This window comes from Perissodus microlepis, chromosome 19 (assembly GCF_051167445.1).
Source record: "Perissodus microlepis isolate ML-2025 ecotype Zambia chromosome 19, ASM5116744v1, whole genome shotgun sequence".
Classification (NCBI taxonomy): Eukaryota; Metazoa; Chordata; class Actinopteri; order Cichliformes; family Cichlidae; genus Perissodus; species Perissodus microlepis.
In genome coordinates this window covers 5745740-5762757 of record NC_140479.1, presented here as the reverse complement: position 1 = coordinate 5762757, position 17018 = coordinate 5745740, and the positions used below count along the sequence as shown (strand labels likewise).

General features: G+C 40.7%; 1 protein-coding gene across 1 annotated transcript in view; it reads right to left on the bottom strand.

Annotated features, from left to right (window-relative positions):
• The window catches only part of kcnh5b (potassium voltage-gated channel, subfamily H (eag-related), member 5b), a 186179-nt gene that overhangs the window by 57906 nt on the left and 111255 nt on the right, over positions 1 to 17018 (bottom strand). The gene's annotated exons all lie outside the window — the stretch shown is intronic.

Below are 17018 nucleotides of genomic sequence, written 5' to 3'. Positions count from 1 at the left end.
AGCAAATAGACCTGCTGATTTAACCATTTCCATCATTAAAAGTTGATGGCAGCTGGCATGTAGTGGGTATGGATACTGTTATGTTGCCAGGTAGATAACTAATAAACCATAGAAGAAACCAGAAAAAATATTTTTTTGAAACATTGACTATAGAGTTCTGCTTCACCCTTGGGTGTTGATCAGTGTGTCTGAAGTATAGCAAGCTTCTTTGAAGCACTTAGTCTTTGGAAATAGAAAGTTCACCATCCATGACGTGTATGCTCAGTAGATGGTTCTTATATAGCCCTATTCTACTCCACTTGAGCATTCCAAGTGCTTTATAAGCATGTTGGCACTGTTGGTAAACCTGGGTGAGCTACAGACAGCCCATCTAGCTGCCTCTATTGCCAGATGGAGCAAGTGTACAAATCATGTGGTGCAATTGCTCTGTAGGCTACTCTTGCTTGTGCAGTGGTTGGTCTGCCAACCAGTCGCAGAAAAGAGCAAAGCTATACCATACAAACGTGTCTACTGTAGCCACTACCTGTGTTTTTTGTACTTTTTAAAAAACTATTAAATACCTACACACACAGAAGACAACTGCAGTAGCATGACAGAGTATGCACGAGGCTGCTACATAACCTTTGTTTTTTTCTAGGAGATTCATAAAGTCTTTAAAATCTTTTTAAAAAATGCAGTATGGAAAATATCTGAAGAACAGCAGAATTTAAAAAATATCTTTAAAAAAGTTATGACCTAGTAAATAAAAAAAAATTCAGCTAAAACCTTCTGGATGATGAAGCAGATGACATATAGCAGACGTATATATGTATAGCAGATGAATGAATATTTACACTTGTGAGCACCTCCTGAGCAGTGCCATGCTTGTTGTCATAATAACAACACAGGAAGAGAACAACAATTATAGGAAAGAACGAATACATCATGTCATCAAAAAATGTTTGTGATTGATGAATTCAATGGGTGCCTGATAGTCAAACATGAATGTGTATTAATTGACTCCAAAACGGCTCCAACCCCACTGTGTTTCCTGATATGAAAAGAAATGAAGTTATAAAACACAAAAATAGTTTAAAAATGACCCATTATGAAATCAAGATATCTTAAATAGGCAGCATACAGAATATAATGGTGCTTCTGCATGACTTTTCCCAGAAGACATCTGTGCACTCTGAGCTCAAGAAAGTGAAGACGAGACTCAAATCTGTGTCAAACTTGCCACAACTATCGTCTCAGCATTTTTCTGACAGCTGACCTGGATAAGACGTGACAAAAAGCAGTCCACGCTGTCCACAAGCTGTCACAACACGCTGAGTAATACACGTATACTGCTTCCAACATACAGTCGCAAAACGAAGCATGTATGCCACTGTGGGTGTGTGAGTGAGTGAATCTCATCTTGACAATCCCTCCTTTGCACCCCCGAGGGCCCATTTCCTTCTGAACATCCGACAGAGGCTCAGGCAGCAGGACTCATCTGGAATGAGCTCCCTGGAGACCCACAGTTCCTTGCCAATTAGCAGTCTGGATGTGGATGTGGTCACGCGGACCAGGGGGTGCTGAAGATGGTGGCAATGTGTGCACTGAATCTAACGCGTACAATGAGATTATAGATGGATGAAGATGGATACATTGGGGCCATAACCCCCATTTCCAGGCTCTGCAATACTCCTGATCACTCAAACACATCTAAAGCCTTCATATTAGTCTGCCTGTCTGCAAAAAGGAAAGTGGTGTACAGCGTTAGACTATAGATAAGAAGCAAAAAAGAAATAATCAACTCTCATATACAGTCTTAAAGCCTAAATGTTATCTTTTTGACTGCAGCCAAAGGTTACAATTTTTGGACTACCAGTGTAAGTCTTAAGTTATCAGCAAACACTGATAAGCTTTGTTAGAAAGTTGCATTCATACCTGCTAATAAGTAGCAAGTAACAGACTAATAAAGTACTAGAATTTTACTCACCAAAACTGAAGCATAAACTTTGTTGCAGAGTCTACGTCATAGCTCAGCATATATTTTAATCTGGGGCAGAAAATGTGTGCCCACAGTAGCCTGCAGCGGGCTATTTTGGGTCGCTATATAGGTTTTCTATGGGCAAGACTATTATGGGTTGCCCACAGAAAACTGTAATGGGGGACCTTCAGGGTAAAACTACTATGGGGCCTGTATGGGCTAACCCACAAAGCAGCCACAGAAGGTTTTCTGTGAGCAAGCCCACCGTCAGGTACCCAGAGAATTTCCTCTTGGGAGTCCAAAAGGGCAAAATTGCTACAGGCCCCACATTGGCTACCTTTGCCCATAGAAAACTCATGTTTAAGTGTTGTTCTGCAGCTCTAATTAGAAAACTGTCTCAAGCCCCTTGTGTCTGCAACCTGTTAATTAATGAAACCACACCCTTAATCTTAAGAATTAGTGTCACTAGTGGTGACAGCAAAAGTTGCAGGCCTTGAAACAAATAGCTGATGGGTTGTAGCAGCCACCACATTAGAGGCTAAAAACTATAAACCACCCTAAAATGGCAATTACCAGTTAGCATTCTCTAAACAGATACATTGCAAATTGCATTTTTCTTGCCCTCATCAATCATATGCTGGTCTGCCAGTCTGGCATCAAAAATTTGAGATGATATAAAGGAAATCGAGCTGACTAGCATGTTCTAATATTTGTTCATGTTGTTTGGACAGTATGTGTGACTGGTTTTCTCTACTATAGAGAATCTTCAACAACAGTTCAGGATTCTCTGTTTTCTGCAATCCAGATGTTGATATTATTTAACCATCTATGACTAAGAACAATCTCTGCTCTTTGTGAGTAACTATATGTGAGACAAACAGAGTTCAGGGTAGGGTTAGAATTCTTTTGCATTGTTTTTTATAGTTCTTTATCCTCTTGCTATTCCCTGGAGAATGAGCCAAGAGTTAGATCTTTCTCTCTGTTGACTTAGATGGGGTCAGGGGCCTCACTTCCATTTTATTATTTTTAAATAGAATAATTAGGTAGGTTGGGATATTTCTGCAAGAATTAAACGTTTTGTTTGTTGATTAATTAGCACCCATTTGCCCTGGTTGAGCTGTGCTTGATTTGTATTTCCACTGTATAAACTTTACTCAATCAGAGTGTGTCCAAACTTTGCTTGGACCTCTGAAAATTACTTTCCTGTTCCCTAGGAAGCTGCGGTGTAGCAGTACAATTATCTTATTTCTTTATTATTTCTATTCTATTATTATTTCTTTCTTTATTTAAACATGAAAACTAAAATCATTGAAAACGCTGAAGAAAAGAGACAAATCAATCACAGGTCAGTAAATTAAATGAATGTGAAGTGCATTTCAGCATGACCTGATCTTAGAATGCCAATAAACAAGCTACCTTCGATCTCATAATAACCTCGTTTACTTGTTCAATCACATCTCATCCCGAATCTGTGTCAGTATAGTCTGAGTGCTTTAAATGTTCAATTTGGGGAAAACAGTCTTGTTTTTTTCTGATCTTTCACTAAGGAACCCCATGCTGAAACAGCCTTGGCAGAGAAAACAACAGATGTTAATTCCTCCCTGCTGAATTTACTTCCAAGGTTTGTTTCCCCCGTATTATCCCGACCCTCTGTGACACACTGTACAATAATACATCTTTGATCCCACTGGAATCCAACAGGACTCGCTGGGTGCCAAATCTTAGCCAACATAAACAACCCAGAAAAAAAAAGAATCAAAACAGATCACAGCTTTTCTTAGGCATCAGTGTCACTGAGACAAATGCGGTGGTATTTATGCAGATGAATGCATTTGCTCTACATGAATTACACTGGAGAATTTCTTCTCTTTGCAAACACCAACTCACAGTTAATGTTCTGACATATGTGTATCCCCCATCAGCAGAAAAAGAAATTACCTGTGGGTGGATGTGCCCTTCTATTGCTTTATCTAGCAGTGCTGCTCAACCTGATAGCAGTCCAATAAGATACATGTCAAGGTGGTACTTAGAACCGGAGTGCTGATGCTGCTGTAACCACTGTCAGCCCATTATCCTGTACTGAGTAGGTGGAGATAGTTATACAGCTGCAGTGACACTGATATCCTCCAACAGCAGCATTAGTGGTCCTTACTGTATTAGAAGCACCACTATTACCATTTGAAGCCCATGCTGGCCTTGCCACAGATAAACTGTCCACTTGTAGAAATGTTGTAGATATGAATGATTAATAATTTCTAGTGAAGATATAATTAAGTTCATTCTATTCTCAACAACAGGAACTTGAACTGCCTCAAAGTCCCAACATGACCAACAAGGTATTAATCAACACTACTTACTCTAATGAGATGATTAATTAAAATAATTAGCTAATTAAATAGAGAATGTTGCTGCATCTGGTTACAGCAAAATGTCCACAGCATTTACACAAGCTATATGAAGTGTAACCAAGGTCACCTGAAGGTCTGAGAGGGTTTAAGCACCTGGGGAGGGATCTCAAGACTGCATTGTAGGTGGTTGACAGGTGGTGTCGTAAGCCACCACCTCTGTTTAATGATGGTTGTTTACAGTAGATACAGAAGGCTTCCTTTACTCGTCTCTCAAACCATCTGTCTTAATGGTCAGAAATGTGAATGTTCTTCTTCGGGTACAGATATACAACTGAGTCTTGACTTGTTGAGGTAGCTGTTGAGGTGTTCTGCCATGCATCTGTAGAGTGGCTGTTTGGTTTGTACCATGTGGATGTCTCACTACACTGCACAGCATAGACTATGTTGTGTAGCTTGTGTTTAGGAGTTTTGTCCTTGGTGAAAACCAGATTTTGTCTGACGGTGTGGCTGGGCCTGAAGTGCACCGGGATATCATACTTAGAATTAAATTGTCCCAAGTTTCTCAGACAAACCTGCTACATAAAGGATGAAACAGAATGCTGTTCTGTTTGCAGTGTTGGGGAGTGATGGAATACACTTACTGCATTACGTATTTAAAATACAAAACATGAGTGAATGTATTTGGTTACAGTTACCGTTTAAATGGGTGATAATCAGAATATTTTTACTTTGTTGAAATAAATAGAATACATGGTTTCATTTCTGGTTTCATATGTTTGGCTATCCCCTTTCTATGCCTTCTCCAATTTCTGTGATAAAATGCAGTCGGGTGTAGGTTTAGCTCAGTTGGATGAGCATGTAGTCATCTATCGCATGGTTAGAGCAGCCGGCGCAGGTTTGAGAACAACTTGTGGCTCTTGTTTTAATTTTTTTTTTTTTTACTCAATTTCCATCTGGGATTAATACAGTACAAAACACGCAAAAAAAGGCTCTAAAGTAAGCGCCCGTTAACGCTGGTGACGTCAGTTACACAATGGACCCAGAGCCAGCATCCACGGGCAGGATTTCTTATTTGGAAATTCCGACACCACTTCATAATAAGAATGGGATGTGTGAATCTTCAGTATCTTCAATGTACTATTGCTATTTGATTTTTATTTATATTTATTTATTAATGAACTCGTCACTGAGCTAACATTGTTAGCTGCCGTTAGCTGACTGCAGACTGTTAGGCCGTTTCTAAATACTCATGTACGCAGGTCTGTACTTGCGTTTTCTCTAGTCCGGACTTCCTAAGTTCACACACGAGTCCAGACTTCCCGAGAACGCAGCGCGATTGTTCTACAATTGGAATGGCAGTGTACTTGATGACATCACAGCTGTCATTTTTACTGCCATCCCCTCTTAATGTAACTGTGATTAATATTTGCAATGGAAATTACACATGACATAAAAACATTATACATGATATACATGTTTAAAAAAAAGATAATTTGAACTGATTTGAACTAATCTGAATTGAATAAATATTTAAAATATAATCTGATAATTTTTGGAGCACCCTTCAGGATCTCCACATATTAACATGCTGTTTTTAGACTTGATGGATAGCATTAACAACCTGCTAGCTGCACATAATCATGTGCAGTTCCACATGATTATAAACAGACAAAAAGAAAACATATGACTGATACAGAAAAAGTTTTCTCTACCAGATCACTGCAAAAAGTGCAGCCTTGCCTAATGTCCACCCTATTGTTACTCATTTTATATTAAGATTTGAAAATCTAGTTGGTATTAGTATGGCGAGTAACTTTCAGTAATAGTAATAAATCACACAGCAATAGAACATTCATGTAGTTGTAAACAGCATGACAATATATCCAGTAATCCAAAGTATTCTACGGTGTACATTTTAGGACATCGTCAGGTCTCAAGAAAAAAGTTGTCAGGTATCAGACAAAAAAATGTCAGGTCTCAGTTATCAAGAAAAAAGTTGTCAGGTATCAGACAAAAAAATTGTCAGGGCCGTCAGGTTCGGATTACGGATCAACCGTGATCCGTTGCACCACTACTGATTACCCCAAGTTTATGTTGGGTGGTGGGAGTCAAAGAGTACAGTAGGTACTGGTCTTTGTATTTGAGTTTCTGGTAAACCTTAGTGTTGAAGCTACATTTTGCATAAGATCCAGTCTTAGCTATTGTAGTAGAAGGTTAACTGGTGTAACTGGATTTAGATGATCAGTAGTAGGGCTGGGCCATATCATACCATTCACGGTAATACCGGTATAATGTTGGGCAACGATAGAAAAATTAAATATCGCAATAGAATATGGGTAAAACGCGCGTGCGCAGTGCCTTTGTTTTCATACGCACACGGTGGAAAAAGCATGGCGGTGAAAGCAGATCATTGAATGAAATGGATGGAACAGAACTGGTTTGTAAAAGTGCTGCAGCTTCAGTGGTGTGGAACTGGTTTCGCTTTCGTCCGTCAGATACACAACAAAGCACTATTTTTGGTAGCGCATGCTAGTGGGCCGTCGTTATTACCGTGTTTTTTGGAAAATACGGCACACTTAAAATCAATCCTTTGATTTATCTGAAAATCGACAGTGCCCCTTATAAACCCGTGTGCCTTATGTATGAACGGCTATCGTAGGCAGGAGCCTGGCGGAGTGATACTACTGTGCTTCAACATAGTATTGTGTGTGTATAACCTCTTTTTAAGTTTTGTGGATTTGGTTATGCAACATGGTTATGCTGAGGATATGTCGGCCAATTTCCACTGGAAATGTGTTTTTGTTTTTTGCACTAATAAAGTTGTGGAGTTGTAAAGCATTTTGTCTAGTGTCAATTATATCGTCAGTTATATCGTTATCGCAAATTTTCAAATGTATATCGTGATAAATATTTTATCGCCCTGCTCTAATCAGTAGTTAGAAACACAAGGTTGCAAGGTTGAGTGAATTCTAATACACACTTAGACATGCCATGATATCGGGTTATATAAGCATGTTAAAAGTCTGGTGTCTAAAGCAGATTTCCATTTCAGTAAAACTATATTAATTATTATTAAGTGTGTGGCCACTTTGACAGATTCAGCTGTAGCTGGTAGCAGTCTGCTTGAAGCCACGTCAAACAATAAAGTTGAGTTTGTATACAGAAGAACTCATAACAACAGTCACTTAGATGTAGATGAATATACTGATAATAAGAAAAAGAAATACTGGCACTGTGGGTGAATTGTTAAGCATCACTACTCTGACTCAGATGTTATCTCACTGCACTCTTGAGATAGTCATTCAAAGCAGCACTGCCTTAAAAAAGATATTACCCTCTCTGTGGAAGGTTCCCTTTTATCATTGTCTCTTTAACCTGTGCTTCTAATATATTCCTCTTTTAATGTATTACACATCAAAAAAGCTACACGATCATTCTTAGTACCATATTTTGTAATGCAGCCAATGCACACTTGTATGTGATTAGAGGCTCATCCCCTGCTGCTCACTGTTTCTCACTGGGCCAGAACATATTGCTATATGAATAAAATGAATAGAATACATCTGTAGAGAGTTCTTGGTGTAAGGGGACACACTCATCACAAGACATATGTTGGTTTTGGTTGAATTCATTGACAACCAAGCAAAGATAAATGCAGGGGAAAAACTCTTTCCCAGGATCACGCAAAAGCACTTCTGTTTTTTTTTTCTCCAAGGTGCCTTGCGGGGCTCCATAAAAGGCTGGTAATTGTTTTCCTAACATATTCAATAATGGAGTTAACACTACATGTAGTGTGTTGACTTTATGTGTGTTAATTTGTATGTCTTTGTTCTCCACACTTCCACATTTCCACACAGATACTTTATTGTCCCTCAAGAGAAAATCGGTTTCCACAGCCTGTGTATGGAGACATTAAAGAGCCATTTTAAAAGCATACACTGGCATTACCACAAGTATCTTTGTTGTTCCAGAATATGTGTGCGCATACTTGTGTGTCACCTGATGCCACTGTACACTAATGAGAGCAGAGTGTGTTACATGCTCAAGGAGCATCCTCACCACTCAGCCTGGGGGAAAATCACTGCTTCTAAAACCACATCCAGCACAGAGCAGCTTCATCCTCCTTTTCTTGTTCCTCCCTCTTTCTGCTTCACCTTAATTTCCATTTATTTCACTTCTGTCTTTAAGTTGTATGATCATACTTATTTTCTCCTTCCCTCTTTTTACCATCAATCCTTCCATCTCCTTTTTATTATTTTATTTGTATAAGTCGACTGTGTTTTTCTCCCCGTTCCTTTGTTCCTTCATCCTTTCCTCATCTTCTTTCTATCCTGCAGTCTACCCTCTCTTCCTCTCACCACCAAGGATCATTGCATTCTGCTTTTTTTTATTCCTCTATTTTGAAATCACTTTCTTTAGAAGGCTTCACTTCTTTAGTAGGCTATGATCAGACAGCTACCTCTTCTTTTCCCTTCCACCACTCCTTTCTTCAATTCTGCTGCTGTCCCTTTACATCCTGCAGTGCATTCTGCTTATGTTATTATATACAATCATTGCTCTTTCCCTGTCTTCCTCTCCTTGTTTTTGTTTCTTTTTCACTAAAAGAAAAGAAGACAAAGAATGGGACAGAAGTATGAAGAGGAAAACTTTGCAGAAGAAGGCAATTATTAAAGTGAAGCCTTCTTTTCATGCCAGGAACATACAGAAAATACTCTTATCTTGCTTCCTTTAACCTCTACTATTTATTGCAATTCTTCTCAACCTTTCCAAGATCTTGCCGTTCCCCTTACATCTACACTGGCCTCACTCCATCCTCCTCTCAGTGCGCAGGCTACGATCAGACAGCTACCTTGTTCTCCAGCACAAAAGACGTGTTGCAGCCCTAAGCACCGCTACTGAGGAGACGTTTTCTTGGTTGCTATGCAACACAAACTTTAACAACAACTTGCAGGCAATCCAGTTAGGATCAGATGGGCTTGTTGCTACCCACAGTGAATTCTGTGGAGAGATTTTCAAATTCAATAAACAGTACTTAATTATTTCTTTCAGCATATGTGGAGAGGATATTCAAAGATCATCGAGTTTCAAGGTGTGCTATACACTATGTTACTTTATACATGCAGTCTGTTTATCTAGTTTTATAAAACATATAAATACATTTAAAAAAAAACTGTGTTTTGTGCTATCATGCATACATAAATTACATAAATGAACATATCTTCATAAAGGAAGATATGTGTATTTGTGTGGTTTTTCTGATTGCAAGAGTCTATAACGAGTCTATAGTTATGATCACAACAGTAATGAAACTGTTTTAATGATTATAAGGGCTATTATAATAATTGGTTGAGCAGTGTGAGCTGTTACAAAGTGCTTTCAAAATGTCAGCGCCACAGTTTAAAGATATAATGATAAGTGTAAAACAAACACAACCATGTTAAAAATATATTTCAGTGCAATCTTGATCCTGTCTGTCTCCACAGTATCAGCAGCAGCAGACGACTAGCTGACAATTTACTGATTAATGACCCCAGTTAGATGAAGCAATTTATCAAACATTTAATATGCTCTTTATGAACCTCAGGCTGCTTCCTCGCCTGCTGCAGTCTCCTAATGATGTCAAGGAAGCAAAGAGGCAACACAAACGGAGACTCTGCAGAGACCAGATAAGACAACAAGGCCCACTCTGATGTATTCTTGCCCATAACAGTCATCTGCAACTGATTTGGTGATCTACGTGAGACCCATAGCTGCATAATAGCAGTTAACAATATTAGATGCCAGAAACAACAAGGGATTACTGTATTCCCTAACATTTGAACATCAAGCGTCAAGAGCACACGCCATCTTGGAGATGTCCGCTGATCACACTGCATTCCTTCACACATAACTGTTGTGATCTAGTCCCATTTCAGAAGGTGGCATCCTGTTCGAGATCATTTTCCAATAATGTAATTTCATTGTCTCAGCTCACAAAGCTACAGAAAAATTCACTGGTCACCTATAGAAAACGTGTCCTCCAGCTTCTGGAAACATGAGACTGCAGAGCCCATAGAAGCAGTAACAGAACGGCATCAAAAATGAGTCTAAGTTGGACGTTGAAAAGACGTCCACAGCCAGGGCTGGACTGGGACAAAAAATCAGCCTGGGCATTTTGACTAGTGACCGGCCCACCATGGTATTATAGGAATAGCCATAAAGCCTTAATAAACTTAAACCTACACCATCCTCCCTATTCTGGTATTCTAAACAGTACTTAGCAAAAATATAAAACAACCTAATTTATAATTACATATACCTAACTAATAAGGTTGCCAACTCCCAGCAAAAAAAGAAAAAAAAATAGGGAACCACTCCCCCACCCTCTACCTCAAGATGCTTAATTAGCAAAATCGATTTTACTTTAATGCACGTATAAAACAAATGCACAGAAATCTATTATTTTTCTCCAGTAATTAAATAGATTCAACACCTTTTTCAACAGAATTGCAGACTGCACAGATGGTACCTTCCCAAAGGAAAGAATACTATAACTTATAGGGTATATACTAGACTTAATATTTACTGAATACAATAATGGATTTCTATACATCTCCGGTCCCCCATCTTTAAGAAGGGGGACCGGAGGGTGTGTTCCAACTACAGGGGGATCACACTCCTCAGCCTCCCTGGGAAAGTCTATGCCAGGGTGCTGGAAAGGAGAGTTCGTCCGCTAGTCGAACCTCGGATACAGGAGGAACAATGCGGTTTTCGTCCTGGTCGCGGAACACTGGACCAGCTCTTTATCCTCTCGAGGATACTTGAGGGTGCATGGGAGTTTGCCCAACCAGTCTACATGTGTTTTGTGGACTTGGAGAAGGCATTCGACCGTGTCCCTCGGGGTGTCCTGTGGGAGGTGTTGCGGGAGTATGGGGTGTCTGGCCCATTGCTATGGGCCATTCGATCCCTATACAACCGCTGCAAGAGCTTGGTTCGCATTGCCGGCAATAAGTCGGACTCGTTCCCGGTGGGTGATGGGCTCCGCCAGGGCTGCCCTTTGTCTCCAGTTCTGTTCATAATTTTTATGGACAGGATTTCTAGGCGCAGCCAAGTGGCGGAGGGCTTTCGCTTTGGTGGCCTCAGAATCTCATCTCTGATTTTTGCGGATGATGTGGTTCTGTTGGCTTCATCGGGTGAGGGCCTCCAGCTCGCACTGGAACGGTTCGCAGCCAAGTGTGAAGCAGCGGGAATGAGGATCAGCACCTCCAAATCTGAGGCCATGGTTCTCAGCCGGAAAAGGGTGGAGTGCCCACTCCGGGTCGGGGATGAGTTCCTGCCCCAAGTGGAGGAGTTCAAGTATCTCGGGGTCTTGTTCGCGAGTGATGGGAGAAGGGAGCCGGAGATCAACAGACGGATTGGGGCTGCAGCTGCAGTAATGCGGACGCTGCATCGGTCCGTCGTGGTGAAGAGGGAGCTGAGTGTAAAAGCGAAGCTCTCAATTTACCAGTCGATCTACGTCCCTACCCTCACCTATGGCCACGAACTGTGGGTAGTGACCGAAAGAATGAGATCGCGGATACAAGCGGCAGAAATGAGCTTCCTCCGAAGGGTGGCTGGCCTCTCCCTTAGAGATAGGGTGAGAAGTTCGGCCATCCGGGAGGGGCTCAGAGTAGAGCCGCTGCTGCTCCACATCGAAAGGAGCCAGCTGAGGTGGTTTGGGCATCTGACAAGGATGCCCCCTGGGCGCCTCCTGGGTGAGGTGTTCCAGGCATGTCCCACCGGGAGGAGGCCCCGGGGCAGACCCAGGACATGCTGGAGAGATTATATCTCTCGGCTGGTCTGGGAACGCCTTGGTGTTCCCCCGGATAAGCTGGAGGAGGTGGCTGGGGAGAGGGAGGTCTGGGCCTCTTTGCTTAGGCTGCTGCCCCCGCGGCCCGGCCTCGGATAAAGCGGATGAAGATGGATGGATGGATTTCTATACATTTTACATGAGATGAAAACTTTGGTTGTAAGATTCAGATAATTATTTATTAAAAGCTAGACATTTTAAATAAGAATAAGAAAGAAAAGTATTTCTTTGTGCCCCCTTTCCCTGTTAATGCTCTACCTGCCCCCCTGGTAAAACTTTGCTAGACCCGCCCCTGCACAGTTACCAGCTCTCAGCTACATAAAAAAAGGATCCTGGTGTTATTTGTCTCTCAGAAACAGTTCATAACTTCCCTTCAACTCATTCATGTCACCTACAAGGTAAACCTGTTTCTCCATCACCTGTTCAGCTCTGATGATTCAGTAAGGACATCTCCTGGTTTCATCTTCATGGTTCCCTCTCACCAGATAACCAAACCGATATCATGACCAGCAGCTTTTACAGCTGTGGCTCCAGCAAACATCAGCTGATACTAGAAAGTAATATTAAATAAATTCTAACAACAGCTGATCAAACTTAAACGTGCTGCTCTTGTTTAGCGTGACCTCCGCCGGTTTCCTCTTTCTGGCACAGAGAGAAAAGCCGATCAGCTGATCATGGATCAGTTTCATGATTGAATTAGCAACTTTCTAGCTGAAGTAGTATAGGACAAATCGTCTAAGGAGCTTGGAAAGAAAAGCGTCTGGACTTGTTTAAGTTGCTTGAAGACGTTTCACCTCTCATCCGAGAAGCTTCTTCAGTTCTAAGGGTCAAATGGTGGAGAGTCCCAGATTTAAACCTAGTGGGAGTTTCCACCCAAAGAGGGACAAAGGACCCCCTGATGATCCTCTACCTAATCACATGAGCCGAGGTGTGAAAATGGGTGTGGGTCACAATCAGCCAGGGTTTCGGGTGAGCTCATTGTGAAACCTGGCCCCACCTTATCATGTGATTTCCTGAAGTCAGATGGCCCAGGATGTGGGCCACCATTTGACCCTTAGAACCACCATTTGACCTTAGAACTGAAGAAGCTTCTCAGATGAGAGGTGAAACATCTTCAAGCAACTTAAACAAGTCCAGACGCTTTTCTTTCCAAGCTCCTTAGACTACGATGACCTGGATGACTGAGAACCTTCACAGACATATAGGAGAAATCGCGTTCCTTTTCACCTCAACTCAAAAGTTCGACCTCCTCGGCTGTAATTGGTCCAGCCCAGAGTCAATCATGACCAATTGGCCAATCCACCACCATTCATTTATACCGTTAAAAAAGAAAAGAAATAAAACCCCATGAGCCCATAAAAACGATGGCCAGTCCAGCTCTGTCCATAGCGACCACATCAGGACTATAAATAGCTCGTACATGGAGGTGGATGTCAACATTAGAGCATCAGTAGACATAAAAAAAGAGATCACCTGATTTGGAGACAGAAAATTTTTAGATTTAAAAAAGATCACTGCAGTCTGAATTTTGGGAATGGCTGGTTTACAAATAAGGCTTAGGAAGGGAAAGTGAAAGACAAAGAAAGAAACATAAAACCTGCAAATTTAAAGACTGTTTACAGAAAGTAATTGTGTATATATTTTTTTTTTCTGTAGCTTTGTTTACATATATATAGATATATAGACAGATAGAACTATCGGTATCTCTATCTATCTAAAAACACCCATAAGTGAAATCATAACAACTATTTCTGCATGCGCCTGCCTCTATAACCACAATGTGTAGTGTCATAGAGGCAGGCACATGCAGAAATACTTAATGGCTGGAGGGTGATGAAGATTATGATCTTCATTTCAAAGGTGAGAAAAGGAAGGTGAAGACGAGAACAGAAGACTAGAAGTAGTGTAGAGAGGAGGTGAGGTTGAAAGATGAAGGTGGAGGGGTGATGGAGGAAAGGTTAAGAGAACTACTTGTTTAAAGGAGAGAGAAGTGGAGAGAGGAGGAAAGAATAGAAAATCATGGCTCAGCCTGAGCTGAACCTTCATCTCCTCCACCTTTGTGTTGCTGGGAGATTTTTTTGCTTTTGGAAGCAGCTCCAGATGCAGCTCTAGTTCGAGGCTTTCTTCTCCTGCTCTTTCACCTTCTTCAACTCTTTTACTTTCCTTTGTAATGTTTACTTTGCTTCTTTTTCCTGCCTTTTCAGCCATTTGAGGGCTTTTTTACACTCTCTCTGTAAGTTCAGTGTCTGCTATTTCTGTCTTAATTCCCATTACTTCCATCTTCTCCTCTACCAGTGTTGTCTGGACTTCCAACAATTCCTTCTTTCCATTTTCAGCTTTCTTCTTTGCACACAGTGTAAAGAGTTTGTCTTTGTAGAATGTTGTGAGTTTGTTTACTGAGTTTGTCTATTGTCACCTTCTCCTTCAGGCTGCTTCACGTAGTTGCTCTTTCAGCTAGCAGATTTTCAATGGCCTGCATATGTCTTTGTGAATCCGCTTTTAACTGGAAGTTCTCAGCCTGGATTGCTTCTCAATCAATTCACAGATGATAGTTTGTGGAGCAGCGCTCACCAATCCTGTTGTTCACCTGGAAATGCAGCTACATTAGAGAAGTTCAGAGTAGTTGATGTTTTCTTCTTCTCACGTTGCCTGTTGCAGACTGTAGTTTCTATCTTGTTGCACAGCTACTTATGTAGACACACTTCTCTAGCAGTTGTAGATGTGGTAATGTGTCTGCTTACTGACAAATCAGACAGTTAGGAGGAGCTAAAAATTATAAATAGTGTCTCAAGTCTTTGTTTTCCTGAATGAAAATCAGTAATAAATACGTAAGTCCTAAATAAGTCCTAAATGCAACTTTATTGCTTGATTTTTAAAACCTTGTGGCTGAAAACAAAAGTGTTGCCTCATTCATGTTGTTGCGTTCACAAAGTTGGGCGTCCTTGTATGGTGAGAGCAACACCCCGGAGGCGTAAAAACGAAAACTATCTTATGGAAATTTGAAGATGAATTTAAATGTCTCCCATGTCTTAACAATAAAGCTTTTATTTTTTAATTCACACAGTTTTCTTCCTGCCTTCAAACAGGCCACACTTTATTAATATATCAGCTCTTTTCCATTCTTACTGACCAAAACGTTTACAGCACTGTAAACACAAAGATACTGTACAGCGCTTTACCTCTTGCACCTCTAATTTATCAACAGAAGCCCAGTTACTTGCATTCTAATCTTATAGTTTACTCTTCCTTTGTAAAATCAGCTGGGTTAACTTAGCAAGTTGATAATTAGTTGCTTGTGCCCACTTCTCCTGATCTCCTGAGTCAGGGTGTGTCAGTTCAGCTGGTAGAACGATACCCTGGGTGTGTTGAACCTGATTCATACCACAGGGCTCAGAGTTCTGCTGAACAGTCTATTTGTTCTACAGTTTGAAACATGCTCTGCCTATACTGAACAGTACACCAAAAACATAAAAACCTCTGCTGTTGCCTAGCAAAAGCAGCTGTTGACCAATGGATGCTGTGAAAAGTTTTGCTTTTTCAGGTTGTTTCAATGTTTATTAAAGAAGACATGTCCAAGTATCCCAGGCTGAGATGGAAAAGTAAAATAATGCTGGACAGTCGCTGCAGGAATTAACATCAGCCATTTAGTTTTCTTTAAACAGAGAAGCTGGGTCCACCTCAGGAAAGTTCAAGCAATCGGCACATTATTTCCTGCATTCTGGTGAACTTTTTCCCCAAATGTAATTTAACAGCTCAGAAGTGTTTCAGCTTATTTCTGCTCATGTTCAGAACTTTCTGTACTTTGCACACAGATCTGAGTTTTAGGACTTGCGTTCATCTAAACAAGTCTGTCTCAAAACAGGAAGCACAGAAAACATTATCCTAATAATAGGAAAATAACCATCACACCAATGTCACACTCTCGCCCTTTACATACTAGCGTCTCCATCACTGAGATCATAACAGCGATTTTTGTGGATGTGCATGTTTGTGCACGTGCTACTTCATCTAAGCCTCTGCACACGCACCATATGATCTTTTGCTGTGCAGCTTTGCACTCATTCTTCATACTAATAATCATTTGTTCTTGTTATTCGCTGTTGGTAAACGCTCATTTGGGGCCCGCTGATGATTATGAGAAAGCGCCTTTCACTGGATGCCTTGAGCATCAGTGCTATCTGTGCACACCTCAATAAAAAGCATTTTCCCTTTCTTCTCTCTTTCTTCTCCACCTCATAAATATTATACAGTACAAGGCAGCGGAGAGCGATATGTACAGCAGCAGATAAGAGACGCACTGTTTGGGTTTAACACTTGAAAGTCCAAACTGACGTCACTGAGCATATCTATTAAAGTGGCTCCTCTCTGAAGTGTGCCCACACATTCACTTTCTCTTGTTTGCAAGTTTAAAAGTCAAGTATAAAAACAGCAGGCCCAATTGTTTATCTTGTGTGCTTGGAAAGGTTTGCATAACCTGTTGTGTTGTGAAATCTGCTCAGATCTCAAGGGTCAAAAAGAAGAAAGAATCTTGAGATCAAACAATTTAACAAATCCACCTGTCACCTGGCTGACCTTCTCACTGGCTGCCTGAAATACACAAAATGATGTTTTTGCATTTTCAGATGTTAAAGTAGTTTAAGTGTTTTATTAAATTTTCTTCCTGACTTCACCTGCTGGCTTCTCATGAACTCTTCTCATGAATGTGTCCCTTTTCCCAAGGCACACATTTCATGTTTGGTTTCATTTTCATAATTGCTTTATGGATAACTGACTTATTCAATATTTATTGTGCATGTACAGCAATCTTTGAACATGCCAATCTCCTTACCTCAGTCTACATTTTGAGAAATACTTTTTTTGTTGTTGCACAATGATAACTAATTTA